The following is a 27387-nucleotide window of genomic DNA, read 5'->3' as shown; positions in this document are numbered from 1 at the left end:
AGCAGGAATGTGTGATGGTGGTTTACTTTCCACCATCCTGAACACACGGAAAAGGAAGTGTACTGCTTGATCATTCATTGCTTTCTCCTACGTGGTGAGTTCTTAGTTTAATTTTGATGAACTCATGCTCCATGCAGCGTGATCATCTAATTTGCAAGCAGCACATCTGCATGTGAAGTCTTGAAACGAGGAAAGGGAGTGGTCAAGAGAAGGGTATGCAGCATGTGACAGGATCCTGCCATTGTCCACTCTCCACATTTTATCAACACTTCTCTTCAGAATTCCGTTCGCTGCTTTCAAGAATTAGAGCCCTGGGGGGTAAAGGAGGCTTGGTTTGGTCCAAAGCACTTGTTGCATTTAACTGGTGTCTTGCAGTCTTCAGTTCTGGGGTCGAAAGAGTTGCATTTACTACCTGGAGCAGGAATGTGTGGTGGTGGTTTACTCTTCACCATCCTGAACACACGGAAAAGGAAGTGCACTGCTCGATCATTCATTACTTTCTCCTACGTGGTGAGTTCTCCTGTTATTAGTCTCATAAGCAAGTTTGGGCTGTTCTCTCCCTAGAGATGATTCTTTTACAAAATCTAACTTGCAAACCCATCTTGCGTAAGTGTTTTAAGAACATCTCATCTGAGATATCTAGGTCCAGTAGTTGTTGATGGTGGTCTCATTTCGGCTTGAGGAGTTGAAGGTTTTCAGTGGTTTTGTCGACATCATTTCTCTTAATTAGAAAATTGCTTTCCTGCTTATTAATAATATCTTTGTTGCTGGGGTTCCTCCCACTTGATTGCAAGTTGGGCTGAGTTGTTGAAGAAACAGCGTGGACAAATACAGGATAATTGTTGTGTAATTGCTTTGTTGTTGCTGGATTTGTTGTGGATGTTGTTGTTGATGATGTGTCTGTGTTTAGTTGACGCTTTGCTTCTTTGCGTTGATGATTGCTGCTGAGAAGAAGATTTGGGTTTTCGACTGAACCGTCGTCCTGGGAGCCCTAGTTTGAGTCGTACTCCCAGGATGCATCCTTTTTTTTTTTGAAGGAAGTACTTATACATTTTTGGAATTCCTTAACAGTTTACCGATAAAATGACAACAAAATTGTTTTGCTTTTCGCCATCACTAGGCACGTCCTGACTGTACGAAAGTTTCGGCTGGAATCCTAAAACAATCATTACAGCACTAGTGGCTGTAAAATCTATCATAAAAAATGACAAATTTTTACAACAACGAACACTAACGTCATTGACACCAACACACTACAAAAGCCGCTAGTGAGACGAACTTAATTACAATAATTCCAGCAAAGGAAATGTCATTCACATCAAGCGGAAAGGCGACTAATTAACTTCCTACTTAAATTCAGCTCACCTGAATGTGCACGCCTCTGACTTTAGCACGATCCAGGCGACAGTTTTATCGGTCTGGAACGACCAAAACTTCACCGGGGTTGCTTCGAGCAGTACCTCCCGCGAACACGTTGCCACGTGCGTTTCGGTAACGCGGACACCAAAAACTTTGTCGTTTTTCGTTTTTCAGTGAAGTTATGTTTGATTTTGTTGTGTTTGTGCCGTAAATTTGGCTTCATCTGGGTAAGTCTAAAAGTTATTTTTGAAAGAAAATCAATACAGAAATGTATTTTAAATCAATTAGCCAAAAAAGCATTTTCCTATTGTTTTCACCTAGAATCTCTAAACAATCTCTAGAAAACTAGAAAACAATACCCTACAACAGAACCGTAACATTTTTGTAACGAGACAGACATTTTACACAAAAATTACCATTTTAATTTGTTACTACAATTGGGACACCTTGTATACTAAAGGAAAAAAATAAAACAAAAACATCTACTAGATTAGTATTAAGGGGTGGTTAAAACTCAAACACCCTGTACTATAAATTATGAAGGGGATCCCATTTAAGAACCAATTAATCAGTAAGAAATAGATAAAAGTAACTTGCAGTTAACTTGGGTAGATCTGACAACGCTGCATCTGTAAACTTTTGTCATAAACTTTTGTTTAGATATCTTTATCTTGATTCATTCGCATTTTTGTGGAATTTACTGCATAAAGTTGCAATTATTAGAAAAAAATTTGTTTTGTTTTACTTGTAACACCGTGTACAAGTAAAACTTCCAACTTTCTGCAATTTCCTGTTTGATTTCACGTTTCCATCGAACTTTTAACTGTAGTGGCTTGAAGATGCAGTGAATGTGAGGCTAAAAACCCATTTATAAAGTGTGCTTTTGTTCCCTTCGAGTGCGTTCTAATAGACGCTCAAAGTCAGTTGAAGCTTTATTGATTCCAAAGAATTATCATCCTTGTTACTTGTAACTAAAAGGTAAAATTGATGGAAGTGAACAATTCACTAAAGGATGCCGATGTAGGAAAGCGTAAAAAATTTTTGTAAAAATAGATGCTTTTAGAAAAATGCTTCCTAGTTATTTTAGGATAGTTGTTTCGGTTATTGACATTTGTCCCAATAACTTAGTACTGTTTCTTCTTAGAGGCTATTTGAACTTGGTTAACTGCAACGCGAAATAGCTGACTTGGTTAACCACGTTCTAAATTTGTTCAACCACGATACTCTCCTTCTACCCGCTCCTCTATCTCCATATACCTTGCTTTGGAGGGTCTTCTGCGAAAAGACATTACAGCTCTCATTACGCATTACATGTCCCAGATATTGTACCTTTGGAGTCTTAACTATATTCAGGACTTCTTTTTCCTTTTCCTTCTCAGCACTTCCATATTAGTTATTCCTTCTGGCCAAGGTTGGGTTCTTCGGTACAGCCACATTTCAAATGCTTCAACGATTTTGGAGAAAGCCTCCGTAAGAGTCCACGATTCGACCCCATAAAAAAGGATCGAAAACACACGTAGCATAGCAAAAGGCAAATTTTTGTTGACAGCTGTAAGACTTTTTTCATCGTGAAAAATGCTGTTCTGACTTTCTCAATACGCGTTCGCATCTCCACAGAATGGTCCCAGTTCTCATTTAGGTTTCTGTGGAAGCGAGTATCCAAGTTATACTAAAGGAGTTCCGTCTACCAATAAAATACCGTTGGAATTTGGTTTTTCTACCATGAACTGCTCGATGAACTGTGTTTTGTTGGTGTGTATTTCCAGACCATATTTTCGACTGTATGATGTAAAACCGAGTGGTAGATCGCCGAAGTCATTTGGTTTACACACTCGAGGTAATTCGAGGTATTATGAGGCACTTTCCCATTATTACAAAGCATTGTGAGGTATTACAAGACATTACGAAGCATTTTGAGATATTTATAAGGTATTTGAGAGTATTTTGAGGCATTATCTGTATATTTAAAATTGTGGTGTCTTAATATAACAAAATTAACTAAAATGAACACAACAGCATAGGCACATGTAATTAATATGGTAAAATCTGTATCTAGCAATGATATTGAGTTGCATCAATATTCATTATAAATTATTATAAAAATTTAGCAATTTTTCAACATTTAAACTACATTTTTAAGATGACGTGACTGTTTTTGACAATGTCAACTGACTTTTACAGTGTTGCAAGCTCAAAATTGTATTATTAACGTCACGTAACGTGTATTTTACAATTTCAGCTTTTACAACTGTCTAAATTTAATTTACCACTTTTCAAAGTTTAAACTGCGTTTTGAAGTTCACGTGACTGTTTTTGACAATGTCTACTGACTTTTACAGTGTTGCAAGCTCAAAATTGTATTATTAACGTCACGTAACGTATATTTTACAATTTCAGCTTTTACAACTGTCTAAATTTAATTTACCAAATGATCAACATTTAAATTACATTTTAATGTCACATGACTGTTTTTGACACGTGTCAGTTGGCTTGAACAGTGTTGCAAGCTCTAAAATGACATAATCAACTTTACGTGATGTGTCTCTTGCAACTTCAGCTTTTACAACTATCTAAAATAGTCTAAATTTGATTCACCTAATTTTTTAATTTTAAACCACATTTTAAAAGTCACGTGACTAATTTTGACAGATGTCAACTGGCCTTTACAGTGTTGCAAGAACATGCAGAATTGCATTTTCAACGTCACGCAACGAGTATTTTGCAATTTAAATTTTTACAATTGTCTAAATTTAATTTACCATTTTTCAAAGTTTAAACTGCGTTTTGAAGTTCACGTGACTGTTTTTGACAATGTCAACTGACTTTTACAGTGTTGCAAGCTCAAAATTGTATTATTAACGTTACGTAACGTGTATTTTACAATTTCAGCTTTTACAACTGTCTAAATTTAATTTACCATTTTTCAAAGTTTAAACTGCGTTTTGAAGTTCACGTGACTGTTATTGACAATGTCTACTGACTTTTACAGTGTTGCAAACTCAAAATTGTATTATTAACGTCACGTAACGTGTATTTTACAATTTCAGCTTTTACAACTGTCTAAATTTAATTTACCAAACGATCAACATGTAAATTACAATTTAATGTCACGTGACTGTTTTTGACAGGTGTCAGTTGACTTGGACAGCGTTGCAAGCTCTAAAATGGCATAATCAAAGTCACGTGATGTAAGTCTTGCAATTTCAGCTTTTACAACTTTCTAAAATAGTCTAAATTTAGTTTACCGAATTTTTAAATTTGAAACCACACTTTAAAGGTCACGTGACTAATTTTGACTGGTGTCAACTGGCCTTACAGTGTTGCAAGAACATGCAGAATTGCATTATCAACGTGACGTAACGTGTATTTTACAATTTCAGCTTTTACAACTGTCTGAATTTAATTTACCAAATGATCAACATTTAAATTACATTTTAATGTAACGTGACTGTTTTTGACAGGTGTCAGATGGCTTGAACAGTGTTGCAAGCTCTAAAATGACATAATCAAAGTCACGTGACGTGTTTCTTGCAATTTCAGCTTTGACAACTGTCTAAAATAGTCTAAATTTAGTTTACCACATTTTCAAATTTTAAACCTCATTTTAAAAATCACGTGACTAATTTTGACAGATGTCAACTGGCCTTTACAGTGTTGCAAGAACATGCAGAATTGCATTTTCAACGTTACGTAACGTGTATTTTACAATTTCAGCTTTTACAACTGTCTAAATTTAATTTACCAAATGATCAACATGTAAATTACATTTTAATGTCACGTGACTGTTTTTGACAGATGTCAGATGACTTGAACAGTGTTGCAACCTCTAAAATGACATAATCAAAGTCACGTGACGTGTTTCTAGCAATTTCAGCTTTTACAACTTTCTAAAATAGTCTAAATTTAATTTACCTAATTTTTTAATTTTAAACCACATATTAAAAGTCACGTGACTAATTTTGAGAGATGTCAACTGACCTTTACAGTGTTGCAAGACCGTGCAGAATTGCATTTTTAACGTCACGTAACGTGTATTTTGCCATTTAAGTTTTCACAACTGTCTAAATTTAATTTCCCATTTTTCAAAGTTTAAACTGCGTTTTGAAGTTCACGTGACGGTTTTTGACAATGTCAACTGGCTTTTACAGTGTTGCCAGCTCAAAATTGGATTATTAACGTTACGTAACGTGTATTTTACAATTTCAGCTTTTACAACTATCTTAATTTAATTTACCAAATGATCAACATTTAAATTACATTTTAATGTAACGTGACTGTTTTTGACAGGTGTCAGTTTGCTTGAACAGTGTTGCAACCTCTAAAATGGCATAATCAAAGTCACGTGATGTGTCTCTTGCAATTTCAGCTTTTACAACTGTCTAAAATAGTCTAATTTTAATTTACCTAATTTTTTTAATTTTAAACCACATTTTAAAAGTCACGTGACTAATTTTGACAGATGTCAACTGACTTTTACAGTGTTGCAAGCTCAAAATTGTACTATTGATGATTATATTCGACGTGAGAAAAAATTAACTATTCGGTGTGATAATTTGCTGCAGATACGACAATCTACAGATGACAATGTTACTCAAATATCAGGTTCATCCAATGTTGCAAGTAATAGAAAGTTTAAGTTACCTACAATCCAGTTTAAGAAGTTTGACGGTACCATCAAAGACTGGCTGTCTTTTTGGGCCCAGTTTAGGAAAATTGATGAAGATCAAGAAATTGATTTAGCTGATAAGGTAAGGTAATAGGGCTGATAAGGAAGTCGAGCCCGAAATATAGTTGAGAGATTTCCTGCTACAAGGGAGAATTACAGCAGAATTATTGAAAGTTTAAAGTCACGTTTTGGAAGAGAAGACCTTTAGATAGAAGTGTACATAAGGGAGTTGTTACGTCTCGTATTAAGCAACGCAGCTTCAAAGACTAAAATTGTTAATGTTTCTGAATTATATTATGGGATTGAAACTCAACTAAGATCTCTAGAGACCTTGAGAATAGTTTCAGAAAAATACTCAGCCATTCTCTTTCCATTGATAGAGTCACGTATACCAGAGGAGTTGCTCAGAGTGTGGCATCGTCCTTCATGTTTTAACGCAAAAGAAGGGACAACAGCTGATGGTAAACTAGAAGGTAAATCTTTGGATGTTCGAATGAAGAGCCTTATGCAGTTTCTTCAGAGGGTTGAGAATGAGCAGAGGGTGTCACTTGCATCAGAGGGTTTTGGTCTGACGAGACAAAAATCAAATAGGCCTGATAAATCGAGTACTAACTTTCGAAAGGCAAAAATGGATGGTGGTAATATAGCAACAGCTGCAGGGTTACTGAACAGTTCTGGTGTAAAATACGTTTTTTGTAATGGACCTCATATAACCGCCCAGTGCCAAAAAGTTAGTTCTAGGATTTTGCCTGACAAGAAGGCATGTTTCTGTTGTTTGAAGTTTAGTAATACATCAAGTCGATGAAGGGGGTACATAAAGTGTTTAATTTGTCAAAGACAAGTTAAAATCGAATCAAAAATCAAAATCAGGAAGAGATTGACAAGAAAAATAATGAAAGTGAGGTTTACAATTTGAGTGTTACCCAACAGTTTAATGTATTTCTTCAGACTTTATTTGCGCATGGAGCTGGTAACAAGAGTTGCAAAGTACGAGCTTTGATTGACACTGAATCACAGAGAAGGTATATTTTACAATCCACTGCAGAAAAGGTTGGTCTTCCTAAGAAAGGAAAAGAGAATCTCATTCATTGTTTGTTTGGAGGAACTGCACTAGAACATTCTCATCATCATCATCATCATCAAAGTTTGGGTATAGAAATATGCAATATTAATGATTGACGCCCATTGAAGTGTTGATCGGTTCGGATATAGCAAAGAAAAAACAAATTCTAAATTATATGAGTTGAGAAAGCAGCGCTTTAAACTTGGTTGTAGGTAAATTATAGCACGTCACACGTGCTCTAAGGCATTTTACAAAAGTGTAGTTATATACTAATAATCTTCTTCTTCTTAATTCGCCGTCTCCCGCCGGAGGTTGGCGATCCAATTGGCAATCATTATTCTGGATGTAGCAGCTCTGAAGATGTCAATTGAGGTACATCCAAACCAACTTCTTAAGTCTTTCAGCCAGGAGTTTTGTCTTCTTCCTTCTGATCTTTTTCCTTCAATGATTAGTCTGAAGAGTTCATACCTTACGCCTCTGATTATGTGGCCTATGTATCCCGTTTTTTTTTCCTTAACGATCAGCATCAGTTTATTTGATTTTTCCATCCGCGCAAAGACTTCCAAGTTGGTGATTCTCTGCACCCACGATATTCTTAACATACGGCGGTATAAATACATCTCAAAAGCGTCCAGCTTTTTCTCTGTAGTCGCATCGAGAGTTCATCCTTCACTACCATATAACAAGGTTGAAAATATATAACATCTGATCATGCGCATTCTAAGTTCTAGGCTCAGTTCGGAAAATTGCTTCATATCAATAAATGTTTTTCTGGCCTGCTCAATTCGCGCTTTTATTTCGATCTTGGGGTCGCACTGATTATTAATGATAGTCCCTAGGTATCTAAATGAATTAACTTGTTCTATCTGTATATTGTTAATGGACAAATTGGCAACTATGTTCGTCTTTGAAAAAACAAGAAGCTTAGTTTTGGACGTATTCGTGAATAGTTCATGCCGTTTACTGTGGCTTACTATACGATTCATTAAGTCTTGTAAATCGGCCAGATTATCTGCCTGCACAACACAGTCGTCGGCGTATCTCAGATTGTTAACAATGAATCCATTGATTTTGATTCCTCTTTGAACCCCCTGCAGCGCTTCTCTAAAAATAGTTTCAGAATATAAATTAAAAGTGGTGATAGGATACAGCCCTGCCTCACTCCCCTTTTTATTATGATTGCCTCTGATGTTGATTGCTCAACTTTAACTTCTGCCGTTTGATGCCAGTATAACTGTGAAATGATTATGATTTCTTCTTTGTCTATTCCCGTAGCTTGAAGAATCTCTATTAGTTTGTCGTGCTTAACGCAGTCAAACGCTTTTTTGTAGTCAAGGAAACATGCATATACGTTCACGTTCATATCTCTGCATCTTTGAGTTAAGACGTTCAAAGAGAACAGTGCCTCCCGATGACTTCTTTTGTTATATCGGGTTTCCACGCGATTTTGTCCGTGACTGTCTCTACAAACTGTGTTTTTGGAAGTTTAAACTTTGACACCACTCTTCTCCCTGACTGTACCAAGTTTTGTAGTGTTTTTCAGGCTGTCAAATAGGAAATTTAATGAGGATTCGAAAAATGTGGCTAAAAGAGTCATTTTCTCACTCCAAACGGGTTTTACACGCGATTTTGTCCGTGACTGTCTCTACAAACTGTGTTTTTGGCAGTTCAAATTTTGATACCACTTTTCTCCCTGACTGTACCAAATTTCGTAGTGTTTTTTAAGACTACCGAACAAGAAATTTAATGAGGATTCTAAAAATGTGCTTAAAACCGTCATTTTCTCACTACAAATGGGTTTTCCACGCGATTTTGTCCGTGACTGTCTCTACAAACTGTGTTTTTGGCAGTTCAAACTTTGACACCACTTTTCTCTCTGACCGTACCTAGTTTTGTCGTGTTTTTTAGGCTGTCAAATAGGAAATTTAATGAGGATTCTAAAAAGGTGCTTAAAACAGTCATTTTCTCACACGAAATGGGTTTTACACGCTATTTTGTCCCTGACTGTCTCCTCAAACTGTTTTTGGCAGTTCAAACTTTGACACCACTTTTCTCCCTGACTGTACCACATTTTCTATTGTTTTTCAGGCTGTCAAATAGGACATTTAATGGGGATTCTAAAAATGTGGCTCAAACAGTTATTTTCTCACTCCAAGTGGGTTTTACACGCTATTATGTGCCTGACTGTCTCGTCTCCACAAACTGTGTTTTGGCAGTTTAAACTTTGACACCACTTTTCTCCCTGACTATACCAAGTTTTGTAGTGTTTTTCAGACTGTCAAATAGGAAATTTAATGAGGATTCTAAAAATGTGCTTAAAACAGTCATTTTCTCACTCGAAATGGGTTTTACACGCTATTTTGTCCCTGACTGTCTCCACGAACTTTGTTTTTGGCAGTTCAAACTTTGACACCACTTTTCTCCCTGACTGTACCACGTTTTCTATTGTTTTTCAGGCTGTCAAATAGGACATTTAATGGGGATTCTAAAAATGAGGCTAAAACAGTTATTTTCTCACTCCCAGTGGGTTTTACACGCTATTTTGTGCCTGACTGTCTCGTCTCCACAAACTGTGTTTTGGCAGTTTAAACTTTGATACCACTTTTCTCCTGGACTGTACCCAGTTTTGTAGTGTTTTGTAGGCTGTCAAATAGGAAATTTAATGAGAATTCTAAAAATGTGCTTAAAACAATCAATTTCTCACTCCAAGTGGGTTTCCACGCGATTTTGTCCGTGACTGTCTCTACAAACTGTGTTTTTGGCAGTTCAAACTTTGACACCCCTCTTCTCCCTGACTCTACCAAGTTTTGTAGTGTTTTTTAGGCTGTCAAATAGGAAATTTAATGAGGATTCTAAAAATGTGCTTAAAACAGTCATTTTCTCACTCGAAATGGGTTTTACACGCTATTTTGTCCCTGACTGTCTCCACAAACTGTGTTTTTGGCAGTTAAAACTTTGACACCACTTTTCTCCCTGACTGTACCAAGTTTTGTAGTGTTTTTCAGGCTGTCAAATAGGAAATTTAATGAGCATTCTAAAAATGTGCTTAAAACAGTCATTTTCTCACTCCAAATGGATTTTCCACGCAATTTTGTCCGTGACTATCTCTACAAACTGTGTTTTTGGCAGTTCAACTTTTAACACCACTTTTCTCTCTGACCGTACCTAGTTTTGTCGTGTTTTTTAGGCTGTCAAATAGGAAATTTAATGAGGATTCTAAAAATGTGCTTAAAACAGTCATTTTCCCACTCAAAATGGGTTTTACACGCGATTCTGTCCGTGACTGTCTCTCTAAACTGTGTTTTTGGCAGTTCAAACTTTGACACCACTTTTCTCCCTGACTATACCAAGTTTTGTAGTGTTTTTCAGACTGTCAAATAGGAAATTTAATGAGGATTCTAAAAATGTGCTTAAAACAGTCATTTTCTCACTCGAAATGGGTTTTACACGCTATTTTGTCCCTGACTGTCTCCACGAACTTTGTTTTTGGCAGTTCAAACTTTGACACCACTTTTCTCCCTGACTGTACCACGTTTTCTATTGTTTTTCAGGCTGTCAAATAGGACATTTAATGGGGATTCTAAAAATGAGGCTAAAACAGTTATTTTCTCACTCCCAGTGGGTTTTACACGCTATTTTGTGCCTGACTGTCTCGTCTCCACAAACTGTGTTTTGGCAGTTTAAACTTTGATACCACTTTTCTCCTGGACTGTACCCAGTTTTGTAGTGTTTTGTAGGCTGTCAAATAGGAAATTTAATGAGAATTCTAAAAATGTGCTTAAAACAATCAATTTCTCACTCCAAGTGGGTTTCCACGCGATTTTGTCCGTGACTGTCTCTACAAACTGTGTTTTTGGCAGTTCAAACTTTGACACCCCTCTTCTCCCTGACTCTACCAAGTTTTGTAGTGTTTTTTAGGCTGTCAAATAGGAAATTTAATGAGGATTCTAAAAATGTGCTTAAAACAGTCATTTTCTCACTCGAAATGGGTTTTACACGCTATTTTGTCCCTGACTGTCTCCACAAACTGTGTTTTTGGCAGTTCAAACTTTGACACCACTTTTCTCCCTGACTGTACCAAGTTTTGTAGTGTTTTTCAGGCTGTCAAATAGGAAATTTAATGAGCATTCTAAAAATGTGCTTAAAACAGTCATTTTCTCACTCCAAATGGATTTTCCACGCAATTTTGTCCGTGACTATCTCTACAAACTGTGTTTTTGGCAGTTCAACTTTTAACACCACTTTTCTCTCTGACCGTACCTAGTTTTGTCGTGTTTTTAGGCTGTCAAATAGGAAATTTAATGAGGATTCTAAAAATGTGCTTAAAACAGTCATTTTCCCACTCAAAATGGGTTTTACACGCGATTCTGTCCGTGACTGTCTCTCTAAACTGTGTTTTTGGCAGTTCAAACTTTGACACCACTTTTCTCCCTGACTATACCAAGTTTTGTAGTGTTTTTCAGACTGTCAAATAGGAAATTTAATGAGGATTCTAAAAATGTGCTTAAAACAGTCATTTTCTCACTCGAAATGGGTTTTACACGCTATTTTGTCCCTGACTGTCTCCACGAACTTTGTTTTTGGCAGTTCAAACTTTGACACCACTTTTCTCCCTGACTGTACCACGTTTTCTATTGTTTTTCAGGCTGTCAAATAGGACATTTAATGGGGATTCTAAAAATGAGGCTAAAACAGTTATTTTCTCACTCCCAGTGGGTTTTACACGCTATTTTGTGCCTGACTGTCTCGTCTCCACAAACTGTGTTTTGGCAGTTTAAACTTTGACACCACTTTTCTCCCGGACTGTACCTAGTTTTGTAGTGTTTTTTAGGCTGTCAAATAGGAAATTTAAAGAGGATTCTAAAAATGTGCTTAAAACAGTCATTTTCACACTCAAAATGGGTTTTACACGCGATTCTGTCCGTGACTGTCTCTCTAAACTGTGTTTTTGGCAGTTCAAACTTTGACACCACTTTTCTCCCTGACTATAATAAGTTTTGTAGTGTTTTTCAGGCTGTCAAATAGGAAATTTAAAGAGGATTCTAAAAATGTACTTAAAACAGTCATTTTCTCACTCCAAATGGGTTTTATACGCGGTTTTGTCCCTGACTGTCTCCACAAACTGTGTTTTTGGCAGTTCAAGCTTTGACACCACTTTTCTCCCTGACTGTACCACGTTTTCTATTGTTTTCCACACTGTCAAATAGGACATTTAATGGGGATTCTAAAAATGTGGCTAAAACAGGTATTTTCCCACTCGAAATGGGTTTTACACACGATTTTGTCCGTGACTGTCTCCACAAACTGTGTTTTTGACAGTTCAAACTTTGACACCACTTTTCTCCCTGACTGTACCTAGTTTTGTAGTGTTTTTTAGGCTGTCAAATAGGAAATTTAATGAGGATTCTAAAAATGTGCTTAAAACAGTCATTTTCTCACTCCAAATGAGTTTTCCACGCGATTTTGTCCGTGACTGTCTCTACAAACTGTGTTTTTGGCCGTTCAAACTTTGACACCACTTTTCTCCCTGACTGTACCAAGTTTTCTATTGTTTCTCAGGCTGTCAAATAGGAAATTTAATGAGGATTCTAAAAATGTGCTTAAAACAATCAATTTCTCACTCCAAGTGGGTTTTCCACGCGATTTTGTCCGTGACTGCCTCTACAAACTGTGTTTTGGGCAGTTCAAACTTTGACACCACTTTTCTCCCTGACTGTACCAAGTTTTGTAGTGTTCTTCAGGCTGTCAAATAGGAAATTTAAAGAGGATTCTAAAAATGTGCTTAAAACAGTCATTTTCTCACTCGAAATGGGTTTTACACGCGATTTTGTCCCTGACTGTCTCCACAAACTGTGTTTTTGGCAGTTCAAGCTTTGACACCACTTTTCTCCCTGATTGTACCACGTTTTCTATTGTTTTCCACACTGTCAAATAGGACATTTAATGGGGATTCTAAAAAAGAATTGTTTACTTGTTGAAAAAAGTCGTGTTTACTTTGGAGTTTTTCGATTTCAGAGCATTTCTCTGATAGCCACTATCAGATAGCCACTGCCTTGTCAAGGTTTTTGTAGTTTACTGGATTTTGTGTCCTCCTTTCTGACATTAGATCTAATATTTCAGAAGTCATCCATTCCTGCCTCTTACTGTATGCCAATGTAATTTCTTGTTCCTGAGTTTCTATTATAGCAGTTGTTATGTTGCTCCAAACCTTTTCCACCTCTGCTGGCGCTTACTCTTCCAATTTTTTTCATCTTAATTATATACTACTACTTATACTAATAATAACCCTTCCTTAAAATGTAAAAGTCGTTTTTACACACAGCAGTGCTAATCTTCCTACATAGCTTTGTATTTTTTTGGAAAGCCGTAATTAAAACCAAAAATAAGACAATGAGTTTTGTTTTTCCAGAGAACGGATACAAAAGCCACAACTACACTACAACCATACAATCTGCGTGTCACAATAGAACATCAGAGATTTCTGGTTTTCATTTCGGAAAATTATTTGTTTCCAAACTGAAAGGCAGCTCGCATCCTTTTCCAGACCGTAATCACAGTTAAAACAACTTTTCGTGTATTCGTCCGTTGAACTTTGTACAAAAAGTTGGTGGTTTACTTTACTTAAACCAGTTTCCTGTCGAGTAGAAAATGTCTGAAAAAAGTATGACATAATAAGGCAGGTTTGTTTCTAAAATATGATAACCCTAAATACTCATCCCTAATCTTTGTGTGTGTGTGCCGCGAACGTGATTAATCGAGAAGAAAAAAATAAACGTAACACATTTACCGGATACGCAGAGACGAAACATCTGCGACGAGGGTGAAGGTACCCTAAGGACGATGAACTTAAAAGGGAATAGAGTAGCTGAAGACAGACGTAATTAATAATCTTCTCATCTTCTTTATATTGGGAACAAATGGTAGAGGAGGAAAGAAAACGTATATTTGACCTAATTCCTGACTAAATTGATATTTACCACAATTTTTTCTGTGCTGTAGCGTCTGCGAAAATCATAAAACTTTGAATGCCAAGTGACGACGATTTGAAATTGGTAAAAGACATGACAGATCTAAGTCCGCATTATCATATATATTGGCTTGGAGTTTAGCAATTTTCCTGAATGCAGGCACCATGTCATTCTTATAGATTTCCTTCTTTCTATTTTCCTCTCGAAGCCTCTCTTCGAAGGTAATAATGTCTTTAATCTTACTTTTTCTAAATAGGTCGTTTATAGGCAAATAACTAAATGAGCCTCAATAGGTAGAGCAGAAACTATTGGGTTATTCCCGTTATTTGACTTTTGTGACTGAACTATTCACCTTTGATTTTGGGATAACAATAAGTTATTTCGAATAAGAAAAGAAAACATTTTTAATTTTGAATTTTTTAGCTTTGAACCTAATGCTGCTCTTAATATGCGATCAATCTATTGTCAGTGTCGTCTTACATAAAGTTGGGCTGTAGCTCCAACGCAACTATTTATCGTTCTAATAGGATCATTATTTAGGACATTAGCCTCCGACCCGAAACATAACAAACCTATTTACCCGAATTAAAACCCTCTCGAAACCCGGATTTCGGTAATCTACTTTCCTGATACAAGTTTTCAGTCTCTCCACTTAGAGTAATTACTCAATACGGATTCTACTACATACTCGAAAGGTAATTTTGGTAGTGGTTACATAAAAAGTTTAAATAATGATTTTGTTACGAAACAGCAACGTATCTTGTGGGCGAAGCAAATTTTGTTTTTAAATGTAATTAAATTTTCGAATAATGGTAAGAAATCGGAAAATAAAATGTTTCAATTAGAACAAAATAAAGAGATAACAGAACTGAACGGGCTCTCGCAAGTTTATCCCCTGAATTCAAAATAAATGGGATAATGGGACACTGAGCTATTATTTAAGAACCACTCAAGCTTTTCTTCTAATTAACCTGTACAGAGTGTCTCAAATTCGATGGTTTTCGAAGGGGGTATCTCCAAAACTAGCAAAGGTAGAGCAATGCGGTTTTCGCAAAATAGAAGAATTAAATAGATTACTCCAAGAATACGTATATAAACCATGATTTTTGCAATTTTTTAACACAGTGTGTCAGTTTTGACATTGGTGACAGTTTCCACGTGATTGTAGGACACTATTTAGTTAGACGGTCACGTGACAATTGTGAAAATAACTGTCATAAATCTCTGAAACACGTTTTAAATAGATTACTGCAAGGAAACGTTTATAAACCAGGATTTTTGCAATTTTTTAACACAGTTTGTCAGTTTTGACGTTAGTGACAATTGTCACGTGATTTTAGGACACTATTTAGCTAGACGGTCACGTGACAATTGTCAAAATAACGGTCATAAATCTCAGAAACACGCTTAAAAATTGCATGCTACAAGAAAACGTTTCCAAACCATGATTTTTGCAACTTTTTTAACACAATTCGTCAGTATTAACGTGAGCGACAGTTGTCACGTGATTCTAGAATACTATTTAGCTAGACAGACAAGTGACCATTGTCAAAATAACTGTCATAAATCTCAGAAACGCGTTTTAAGTCGAATGCTGCAAGAAAACGTCTCTAAACCATGATTTTTGCAAATTTTTGAGCACAATTTGAAAATTTTTGACGTTAGTGACAGTTGTCACGTGGTTGTAGAACACTATTTAGCTAGACGGTCATGTGACCATCGTCAAAATAACTGTCCAAAATGGCAGAAACACGTTTTATATCAAATACTGCAAGAAAACGTTTCTAAATCCTGATTTTTGCAATTTTTTAATATAATTTGTCAGTTTTGACGTTAGTGACAGTTGTCACGTGATTGTAGGACACTACTTTGATAGACGGTCACGTGACCATTGTCAAAATAACTGCCATAAATCTCAGAAAAACGTTCTAAATCGAATGCTACAAGAAAACGTTTCCAAACCATGATTTTTGCAATTTTTGAGCACAATTTGACATTTTTGACGTTAGTGACAGTTGTCACGTGATTGTAGAACACTATTTAGCTAGACGGTCACGTGACCATGGCAAAATAACTGCCATAAGTCTCAGGAAACACGTTTTAAATCGAATACTACAAGAAAACGTTTCTAAACCCAAATTTTTGCAATTTTTTAACAGAGTTTGTCAGTTTTGACATTGGTGACAGTTGTCATGTGATTATAGGACACTATTTAGCTAGACGATGACGTGACAATTGTCAAAATAACTGTCATAAATGTCAAACACGTTTTATATCAAATACTGCAAGAAAACGTTTCTAAACCCTGATTTTTGCAACTTTAGAGCATGGTTTGACAATTTTGACGTTATTGACAGTGGTCACGTGACAGTAGCACACTATTTAGTTAGACGGTCACGTGACAATTGTCAAAATAATTGTCATAAATGTCAGAAACACGTTTTATATCAAATACTACAAGAAAACATTTCTAAACCATTATTTTTGCAATTTTTTAACACAGTTTGTCAGTTTTGACCGTAGTGACAGTTGGCACGTGATTCTAGAACACTATTTAGCTAGACAGTCAAGTAACCATTGTCAAAATAACTGTCATAAATCTCAGAAACGCGTTTTAAGTCGAATACTGCAAGAAAACATCTCTAAACCATGATTTTTGCAATTTTTGAGCACAATTTGACATTTTTGACGTTAGTGACAGTTGTCACGTGATTCTAGAACACTATTTAGCTAGAGAGTCACGTGACCATTGTCAAAATAACTGTCCAAAATGTCAGAAACACGTTTTATATCAAATACTGCAAGAAAACGTTTCTAAATCCTGATTTTTGCAATTTTTTAACACAGTTTGGCAGCTTTTGTGTTAGTGACATTTGTCATGTGATTGTAGGACACTATTTAGCTAGACGGTCACGTGACAATTGTTGAAATAACTGTCATAAATCTCTGAAACTCGTTTTAAATAAATTACTGCACGAAAACGTTTATAAACCATGATTTTTGCAATTTTTTAACACAGTTTGTCAGTTTTGACGTTAGTGACAATTGTCACGTGAATGTAGCACACTATTTAGCTGGGCGGTCACGTGAGAATTGTGAAAATAACTGTCATAAATCTCTGAAACTCGTTTTAAATAGATTACTGCACGAAAACGTTTATAAACCATGATTTCTGCGTTGCAAAATCGTCCTATTTCGAAAACTGTGTTAAAATGTAATCCTTGAAAATTCTAGTCAAAGTTTGATATTAGTGACAGACATCACGTGGTATTCGATTAAAATTTGGAGTAAGAAAATTACGGTTTTAACCGCATTTTTAGACAACAAGTTCAACCACTCGATTATTGAAAAAATTATCAAAAAAGCGTAAAAGGGGAATTTCTACGTTGTTTTTCAATTTAACTTCATAGTGAAATATATTTTTGAAAAACTGGTGTGGATTGATCATATTGTCCTCGTCCGTTTAAGTATTAAATTCGTCCTCGTGCAATACGGACATCATATCCACGCTTGTTGTACACAATATACTATTCTCTCTCTGATTTTGACAAATAAAGCCTGTGTGTTCGTGCTTTTATACAAAAAGTCATTTTGTGTTAATGTGTTTAAATATTCTGGACACATTTATTTTCTGCGTTTTATTTTGGTTAGTCTCCTATTTGTATGCGCAAAAGCAACTGTAAAGTAGGAATTGGAATAACAAATATTTAACTCCTGCGAAATATACTATAGATTTCCTCCACAACTAACTAAAGCAATTTCATCCAAGTTTTTCGATTACACTCTGACTGGTTGAAGAGAGAGTTGCATTTTATACAAAAAACTTTTCGCAGCTTTTGCTAAGATGCCCCAAAACCAACCATTTTAAGTTAATTATAACCAGTTATTTTCTGAAATCTAGTTGAAATATTTCAGCAATTCCACGCATTGTTCACTAGACTTCTCAACATGGTAGCATTGACCTGAAATTAAGCATTACATCGAAAACGGTTTATTTTAGTCAGACTGCTGCAAATAAAACGTCTGATTTGATCTGTGCAGTTGTCTTTGCTGGGGATCTAATTTTAGTACCGAGAACAAGGATCAAGTTTTTGACCTTGGTCATGGCTCACACAATTTAAATTATGTATATTTTGCTTTAGGTCGTATTTCAAGCAAATATAACCGTTTTGGTTCGGGGAATATTAATAATTTTAGGAAAACATACATAAAATTGTCAGGTTGCCGGTTAAAATTATTTGTAGTTGAAAGGATACCAAAACCACAAGTAAAAGTACTTGTGTAAGAACTGTATTGAGTTACAAGTGATGTGGTTGCTGACGTCTCTGTGTTGGAGATATCTGACCATTGCATGGTGTTTCCAAAAATCTAACTGTTTGTTTTTTATAAAAATGTATAAAGATTTTTCTTTTAACTTTAATTAACTTCTTCTGATCAACTGGGATTACCCTACTCGTTAACTGATATTAATCAAATGGTTCACATTGATGATGTTCATGCTTCATTAAAAAAAGTGAGACATTCTATGTCTCCTGCAACTTAAAGCTTATGACTAAATTAAAAGGTAAGGCCTTTTCTCACTGTAAAAAATACAAATCTGAATCGCTTTGGAATGACTATAATAAGTCTCTAAGAAATCATGTAAATATTTCAATCAGAACGGAAAAGAAATAAGCTTTTCTCCAAACTGACCCTAAAAGATACTAAGACACAATACTAAGTCTACTTCTACAACGTCTCTGTTAGATATTGCTCTCCCGGATGACTTTAACCACTTCTTCCTTCAATGTTCGCATTCTAATGTTACTTGACCCTAAAAATGTAATATCCTCATCAAAAAAACCCATCCACGAATTACCGATGAGTTGAAATTTAGAGAAATTAGCCATAACTTCATTTGCCAGTTTAAATCTGGTGCAACAGATGGTGTCAATTTGAAGATGATACAATTGGTCTTGCCTAAACTTCTTCCTCACAATGTCTCACGCTGGAAGCCTTGCCCTTCAACTGGAAAAGGGCAATGTCATCCTTCCAAAGCAGTCAAATGCCTATTTAGTCTCACACTTTCGTCCTATCAGTATTTCACCGACTATGTCTCAATGTTTAGAAAAAATTATGTGCCAACAACTTCGAGATTATATAATGAATACTAATTTGTTGCCCTCCATTCAATCGGGTCTTGATCATAACTTGCTCAATGAAAAATTGAAATGTTCTGGTTTGCATAAAACAGCTCTGGATCTTGTTAGTAGCTATCTAGATAATAGACTTCAAAGAGTTGTCTTTGATCTGTCAGCATTCTCTAGCGTCACTAAGGGGGCGTGTTGGGTCCGTTGCTCTTCTCCATGTATATCGCTGACCTGCATGACATTATAAATGTAAGTCATATGGGGTATAGTTCCCATGAAGTGTTGAGCGAGAGAATGCTTGACAGCTCCTTATTCACACGATTGAAGATGACTTGTAACTGCTATATGTAGTTAAATCGTGACAGACGATGTGGGCTTGATGTTAGCAGAGTTTTTGATGCGTAGTGCCATCTGTGTGGAAGTGTGCGAAGTGAGTCGCCACAGTACTCCCTTCCAGTGACAACGAAGTGATGTATGATGGAGTAGTGAAGAGTAATAGTGGATTGACTGAAGGCAAGGACGAAGATGGTAACGAGTTGCGGCTGTGCAGCGATGGATTTTTTTTTGTCTGTCAGACAGTTTATACTTTAACACCACTTTTCTCCAAGACTTTACCTGATTTTGTAGTATTTTTTTATGTCATTACATAGGAAATTTAATGAGGATTCCAAAAATGTGCTTAAAAACATGATTCGGTCACCCCAAGTGGGCTTTGCAGGCGGTTTTGTCTCGGACGGTCCTTAACCGTGTTCAAATTTCAGATTACAATTTCACTGATTTGTAAATTTATTGCACCAAACAGTTTTTCTTAAATAACTGAAAAACAATCAAACTTGAAGAGACCAAAAATGTTTCCAATCAACTGCTTAACCCAACACCGTAAATTTGAAGAACGGTTTTTGCTTCCAGTATACAGGATGTATATGAAAAGTATGGGGACCCAACAGAAAAAATATATTTGACATCACTGGGCTGACTAGGAAGAAATGCCTAATATTAAAGATGTCGAGAACGTGGAGGAAATAACTTATCTAGGTGCCCACATCAGCAGAAATGGCGGATCAAGTCAAGAAATTAGAAGAAGGATAGCTCTTGCCAAAACGGCCATGACCAAACTCAACAAAATTTGGAAAGATCGGCATATAACAACCACAACAAAATGCAATTTAGTAAACACCCTCGTTTTTCCAATTGCGCTATACGCAGCAGAATCCTGGACCTTAAAAGCCACAGACATCGCCAAGTTGGATGCGTTTGAGATGTGGGTCTGGAGAAGACTACTGAGGATTCTCTGGACAGACCGCAGAACTAACGTATCCATACTCGAAGAACTTAACATCCAAGTCAGATTGTCAACTAAAATCAAACAACTGATTCTCATGTGAACAGGAGGAAAGATGACAATCTAGAAAAACTTATGGTCCAAGGGAAGGTAGAGGGAACACGACCCAGAGGACGTTCTCCAAAACGATGGCTGAACCAGGTGAAGCAGTTTACAGGAAAATCTTTCCAAGACAGCATTAGAAGCACGTCAGATAGAGAGGGATGGAAGGAAACTGCTAAAAACACAACATGAGACTAACATAGGATCACGACGCTTCAAACATGAAGCTAACGACTAGAGAGTGAGAGGGCTGACTAGCACGTTAACCTCACAATTTTGAGGGGGTTATTTGGCATCCATGTAAGCGCAACTGCCGCCATTTTTAGCTCTGCTCCGTCTGTTTTTGGACCAAACTTGCACTTGGTTTTCGGTCAAACCCAGGACGGTAGCAATCTCCACTCTTTCGTCGTAAGTCTTGTACGCACTAACCTCAAATTGTTCCTCCAAATAGTCCAACTGTCTGCGACTGTCTGTCTGAGCCTTCTTAGAATTGTTTTAAATTGCCAGAGGCCTCTAGAACCATTTTGAAAGTATCAGAGACCTCTAAATGCTACTGAGAACCTTCCTTAAAATGCCAGAGAGCTCTACAAGTGTTTTGAGCCTTAGAATTGTTTTAAATTGCCAGAGGCCTCTAGAACCATTTTGAGTGTCAGAAACCTCTAAATGCTACTGAGAACCTTCTTTAAAATGCCAGAGAGCTCTACAAGTGTTTTGAGCATTCTTAGAATTGTTTTAATTTGCCAGAGGCCTCTAGAACCATTTTGAAAATGTGAGAGACCTCTAAATGCTACTGAAAACCTTCTTAAAAGTGCCAGAGGGCTTTACAAGTGTATTGAGCCTTCCTAGAATTGTTTTAAATTGCCATAGGCCTCTAGAACCATTTTTAAAGTATCAGAGACCTCTAAATGCTACTGAGAACCTTCTTAAAAGTGCCAGAGGGCTTTACAAGTGTATTGAGCCTTCCTAGAATTGTTTTAAATTGCCAGAGGCCTCTAGATCCATTTTGAAAGTGTCAGAAACCTCTAAATGCTACTGAAAACCTTCTTAAAAGTGCCAGAGGGTTCTACAAGTATTTTGAGCCTTCTTAGAATTGTTTTAAATTTGCCAGAAGCCTCTAGAACCATTTTGAAAGTATCAGAGACCTCTAAATGTATACAGTTTCCGGGCAGTCCTTCGGGAATACACTAAAATTGAGGTGAATCCCCTTTAAATTAGTGTTTTTACCCCCCACAATTCCCCACTGACTAAGCATTTTTAAAGCAAAAAAATCGTTTATTTGTATGGTAAAACATTGAATTTTTATTTTGTATGATTTTTTTAAACCACCCTGTAGAACGCGGTTTATAAATGTTCACCTAAAGTAGTGGGTAAATTGAAATGTAATTTTGCTGGCAAAAAAAACTTACTTCCCTTGTTTTAAATTTAATAATTTTGAGTGTAATACAAGAGAATTTTTTAAAAATTTAAATATTTTACAATAAATATTGTAAACAGTTTTTAATCGCCAAACTGACAAAAACGTCTAGAGATATGTATTGGATTATTAAACAAATAGTGTGCTTCTTTATCCAATATTATTATTTTCCATTAAAATTACTAAACATGCTAAGATTTATGAAAATTTTGAGTTTTTGTCAAAATTTGTGCTATATTTTAGCGAGGAAGAAAAGCAACCCTAGCAAGAAATAAAAAATAAAGAATAATATTAAATAATAATACATTTACAAGCAATATTTTAAGTTACTGAAGTTAAAAACATTGCCAATAATTCTTGTTTTAAAATAAAAAATTTGCAATATTGTTTTTACTCTTGCAAAATTGACAACATCGCAATTTGTCATAAAAATTGTTATATAAATCATATGTGCATGTTTTTAGTTGAGTTTTTGATATTCTAGGTAAGCCCATTGATGTCAAGCCATTTTTATGTTTTTACTGTGGACCTTCCTCCGCCATTTTGTCTCTTCCATCTATCCATAGCATCTTAAAGAAATCTTGAAAAGTCATTTACAATGGGTAAAAATTGTCCTAAAATCAACTAATTTAAGTAGATTATGGGTTAGGCAACCCAACAAAAATTTTAGGATAGCTTCTCTTCTTCTAGGTTTACTGACCCTTCTAGAACCTCAGATTGACCAAAAATTTACTATCCTCGCTAAAATATAAGGCGAATTTTGGCAAAAACTTAAAAGGTGCCATTTTTCGATTGTCCTGAGCTTATTCCAATTTTTCGAGAAAAGCATTTTCCAACACAAGAAACCTGGCAAGAAACCAAATAAAAACACTTTTACTCGATGTTACCAAACGTGATCCAAATTGTGTTACGAAGTGAAATGAAGCTAAAGATGTACATAGCAGTATGCAAGAGCAATAAACCACATCTGATATGTAAAAATGCCAAATAACAAGTGCGGAAAGTCGTACTTTTCCGCACGAGACTGCGGTTGCTCGAACGACGCAAAGTGGAGTTCGTGCAAGCAGTTAAAGAGCGGAAAAAACGCTTTCCGCATGTGTTAGGTACAACATTTTTCCTACGAGTATCAATACGAGTAACAATAACGAACGAGTATAGTAAAATTACTTAAATTAACGTCTCTGTTTGCAAAGATAATTCTAAGTGTATTCTTAATTGAGGAATCAAATATACAGTTATTGTTTTGATTTAAATGCATATTTTTTAAAAATAAAATGAGTGCGGAAATATAACTTTATCGCATATTAATTTTTTTAGATAATCCATTAGTATACAGGGTGTCCCAAATTTGAGCAAAAAACCAAACTTATAGTTTCTTAAACAGGATGACCCATTTTTTATTTGATTTTTGGAATCTACGTCAAATTCTAGGCTTACTTGATGTAAAATGTCTGTATCGATACTCAACTGTTTTTGCTTTAGCAGTCTTGATTGGCCGCCCCGCAAAACGAGCAGAAATTCCTAATTTGAGCGAAATTTTCCTGCTCTTTTCCAAAAAATCGTGAATAACTCGCTTATTTGAACCATCCTGTATATACGTGCCATATAACAAAAGAAAGTTAATGAATGGTGCTCTCACGTGACGTTGAACAAATACGGAAAAGTTTCCAGGTTCGGCCGCTGGAGGGCGTCAAAGTTGAACTTGGTTTTTGGTGGTTTTTGCGAAATATTTCAGGAACTCTTCAAGTGAGAGGTCTGAAATGACATAAAGTGTTATTTGTAAAAATGTAATTTTTTAAGGGTGCCACGCACTGAAAACCGTCAAAATTGACAGCATTTCCAGGACATCCTCAAAACCGTGACAGTTGAGGCATTGTGGTTGTCAGAGTGATACAGGGTGTCTCAGATTAGCGGCTGAGTACAGGGTGTCTGAAAAAAGTCAAAAACAATTTTTAGTTTCCGGGAATTATCTCAAAAACTGTGTTAAAAGCAAAATTGCCAAAAAGCTTAAATTTGACGCCCTCTAGCGGTGAAACTATCACACCAATGACCTTTTTTGAATACTCCGTTGAAAAGCCTTTGGTCTGGACTATATTTTACCTTCAGTGATATTTTGTCGTAACTGTTAAAGTAATTGAGTTATTTTAGGTTAAAGCAAAAGTGGTTGAATCACTTTGAAAGTTTGTGAAGCTTGATTTTGACGCCCTTTAGCGGCCAAACGGTGCCACCGATTTACTTGAATGGGCATATTTTTGGAAAGCCTACAATCTGAACTATTTTTTAACTTCAATCACTTTTGGTCGTCAACTATCAAATTAGCATGTTAAGGAAAATTTAAGAATTTAATTTAATAATAAAAAAATGATTATTTTATGTTTTTTTTTAGTAAAATATGTTATATTTTTCAACCGTTATTTTCTCGAAAACAGCTGAATATCGGCATAGGATATGCTACATGAAAAATACCCAAAACTTTACCTAGAATACATAAATGCAACAAAAAATGGAGGTTTACATTTGAAAATCTCAACTCAAAGGTCATATCTCAATTTTGGGACACCATGTACATCAAACTTTTTGAAATGCGCCTTTAATAGTATATTACGTAACTAGTGCTGTAAGAAGCATTTTACGCACGATATGGAAAAAGTGAGAGTGTAATTCCATAAGTGCGTAAAATGCCTTAGAGCACGTGTGACCTACTATACTTTACCTACTACCAAATCCTGTTTTCGCAATTCATATGATTCAGAGTAACTTTTCATTAAAAAAGTATATTTTCAACGTAATGGCATCATATTTGTACTAAACATAGGTATAATATGCCACTAAAGAAAAAAATAATAACTTAAAATTCACAAATCATGTTACTTAAATAATTATTAATGTTGTTCTTAAAATAATTATTTATGGTGACATTACAATTAATAAGAAGAAAGGGAAAACTTTAAGTAATATTACTTTACTTGTTTGCTATTGTAGATAATATTCTAGACGAAGTGGTCGTTACTTAAAACTGCATGAACAATGCATTACACGATGATCTTTATCTAATATACTCTGATAAAGGAAGAAATGGAAACAAAATTAATTTTTGCCAGTATTGGACCGATAATTTGTGGCCGATCTTAAAACTCGCGCTTTTTTTACAACTGTGCGTAAAGAGGTTCATTATGTAACGGAAAACTATGCGTAAATAGCTATTTACACTGAGGTCGTAGGTAAAAATAATAGCATACGTGTCCAAGCATTTTTTTGAAAGATAATTTCTTATCTTATTTTCAATAACATTATAACATTTTTGTCTGTTTGTATATGTTATTAATTTTATTTATTTGTATATTTTAAAGGATGTTTTTTTGCCATATACTCAGTACATAGTTTTGAAGAACTTATGGCCTTCAATAATTAAAAGTAGACACAACAAGCCTATAAGCTACCAATGAGTATTTATTAACGCATTAATCGTCTAAATACAGGTTAAACCACTATAATAAGAAATACTTCCATTTACACACTTTTAAATCACTAGAAGTTTGCTGGAAAATCCTGTTTCGCAGCATTTCGATAGCCATCCTTTTATTCTCGGCGGAATAATTTCAGCCTGGGGTTACGTACCCTGCCACTTGAGATAAAAAGCCCTTTCGCTTCTCACCTGAAAACTGAAAGCATCCACAAACAAACCAGCCAGCAAAGAAAGCAGCTGTACATTTCCATTTATACATTTGTGAATAATGAATGCGGTTTTCCTTGGGGTTGCTTTGTATTTTCACTATTCCCTGATTGCGCCACAAAATTCCTTGCGTATTCCCTTTTTGACTATCTTTTGAATTCACAGGAAACTTGCCAGTGCATTAGAATTACCATGTCACGATGCTAAAAACATTGTATTATGAAATAGTACTGAAAAATGCGGTGTTATAGCATATTATTAAACAGGTTTTAGACAGAAGCTCTTATTGACATGGAATATGACATAATTCGTCCCTGCTTGTGTCGTTATTCTTCTACAACTTTCTGCGTTTGTAATGATTTTATCTTCTGTTCTCCTTTCTTTTCTTCCTATACTTTCCCTCTTCACGACTTCCAACAAGCGATTGTTGATTATTTCCACGTCCATCTTCACCTCCTACTACAACTTCGTTTATTACTTTCGCATACTACTCTTACCTGTGACTACTCTGACTAATCTATGATCACTTACCATTACACAGTTGTTAAGGACCGATACCTCTAACTAACTATATTTCTCTTGTTTGTAATAATAAAGTTGATTTCGTTAGAGGATAAGTGGATGTTGACATTCATTAATATCCCGGATTCAAAAAATGTTTTGTTGTCAACAGTGTTACAGACTTCTGTTACAGCCCTTTGGACTTTTCAATACCCTGCAACATTCGACAGACTTATGGCGACTGTTTTCCGAGGATTGACTGGGAAAACCTGTTTTGTCTACTTAGATGACATCATCATCATGGGAAAAACATTTGAGGAGCACCTACAAAACATCGAGAAAATCTTCAATAGGTTCCGGCGAGCAAATTTTGCCCAAAAAAGTGCAGTTTTCTCCAAGAAGAAGTTACTAGGACATCTCGTCAAGGGGTCAGTAGTAGTCACAACTTAGTAAACACCTGGGTTTCTTTGTGTATTATAAGATTGGAAACTGCACTTCCCAGTGTAACCCCGAAAGACTTAGATGATAGTACAACCTACAAGAGAGAACAGACTGAATTTAAGAACATGATAAAGAAGAACAAAAACTACACCGAGAAAGAAAATGTATTGAAGTGAACAGCTACCTAGGAGGAACAAGATCATCGGAAGCCTGGAAATTAATCAGAAACCTAAAATCCATAAACACCGTAAATAAAGTTAACTTCCAACTAAATCAGATGAGCAAATCTGACCAACATTACTCACAACTTCCTCTAAATGGAAAGAAGCATGGATACCCCGATTCACAAAAAGGGAAGCAAAGAAGATTGTTCTAACTTTAGGTGCATATCTGTTACAAGTACAATAAGCCGTCTCTATGGGAAAGTTCTCAGAAACTTTATAGAGGAAGAGTACAGTCCTATGGAAATTGAAGAACAAGCGTAACAAGAACGTCAATAAAGTAAACTTCCAACTAATTCTGTTGAGCAAATGGTACCAACATTACTCACAACAACTTAAAGAAGGTAGAGTGCCATATCTTACAAACTCTCCAAAAGCGTATCAAGCAAGCGTCGTTACGAAAAGAAATTGAATCGATTGAAAATAAAAAAGTTAGCAGACCAGAAGGAATACCAGCAGAATTACTGAAGCTTGGGACAGCAAAACTCATAAAGCATATAAGGGAACTGTTTACCAGATATTAACGGGGAAAGAATTCCCTCTAAATGGAAAGAAGCATGGATTACCT

The 27387-nt window shown here is 35.7% G+C and overlaps 1 protein-coding gene across 1 annotated transcript in view; it reads left to right on the top strand.

Annotated features, from left to right (window-relative positions):
- Positions 1 to 1440: 1440 nt before the first annotated feature.
- The window catches only part of rols (zinc-RING finger and ankyrin repeat domain-containing protein rolling pebbles), a 216060-nt gene continuing 190113 nt past the window's right edge, over positions 1441 to 27387 (top strand). Inside the window, 1 exon segment of the mRNA XM_081980743.1 lies at positions 1441 to 1586. The gene's annotated coding sequence lies outside the window, so the exon portion shown is untranslated.

The sequence above is a fragment of the Ips typographus genome, linkage group LG5, assembly GCF_016097725.1.
Source record: "Ips typographus isolate SLU linkage group LG5, UJ_Ityp_2.0, whole genome shotgun sequence".
Taxonomy (NCBI): domain Eukaryota; kingdom Metazoa; phylum Arthropoda; class Insecta; order Coleoptera; family Curculionidae; genus Ips; species Ips typographus.
The sequence above is the reverse complement of the archived record's forward strand: the minus strand, read 5'-3'. Positions and strand labels throughout refer to the sequence as shown.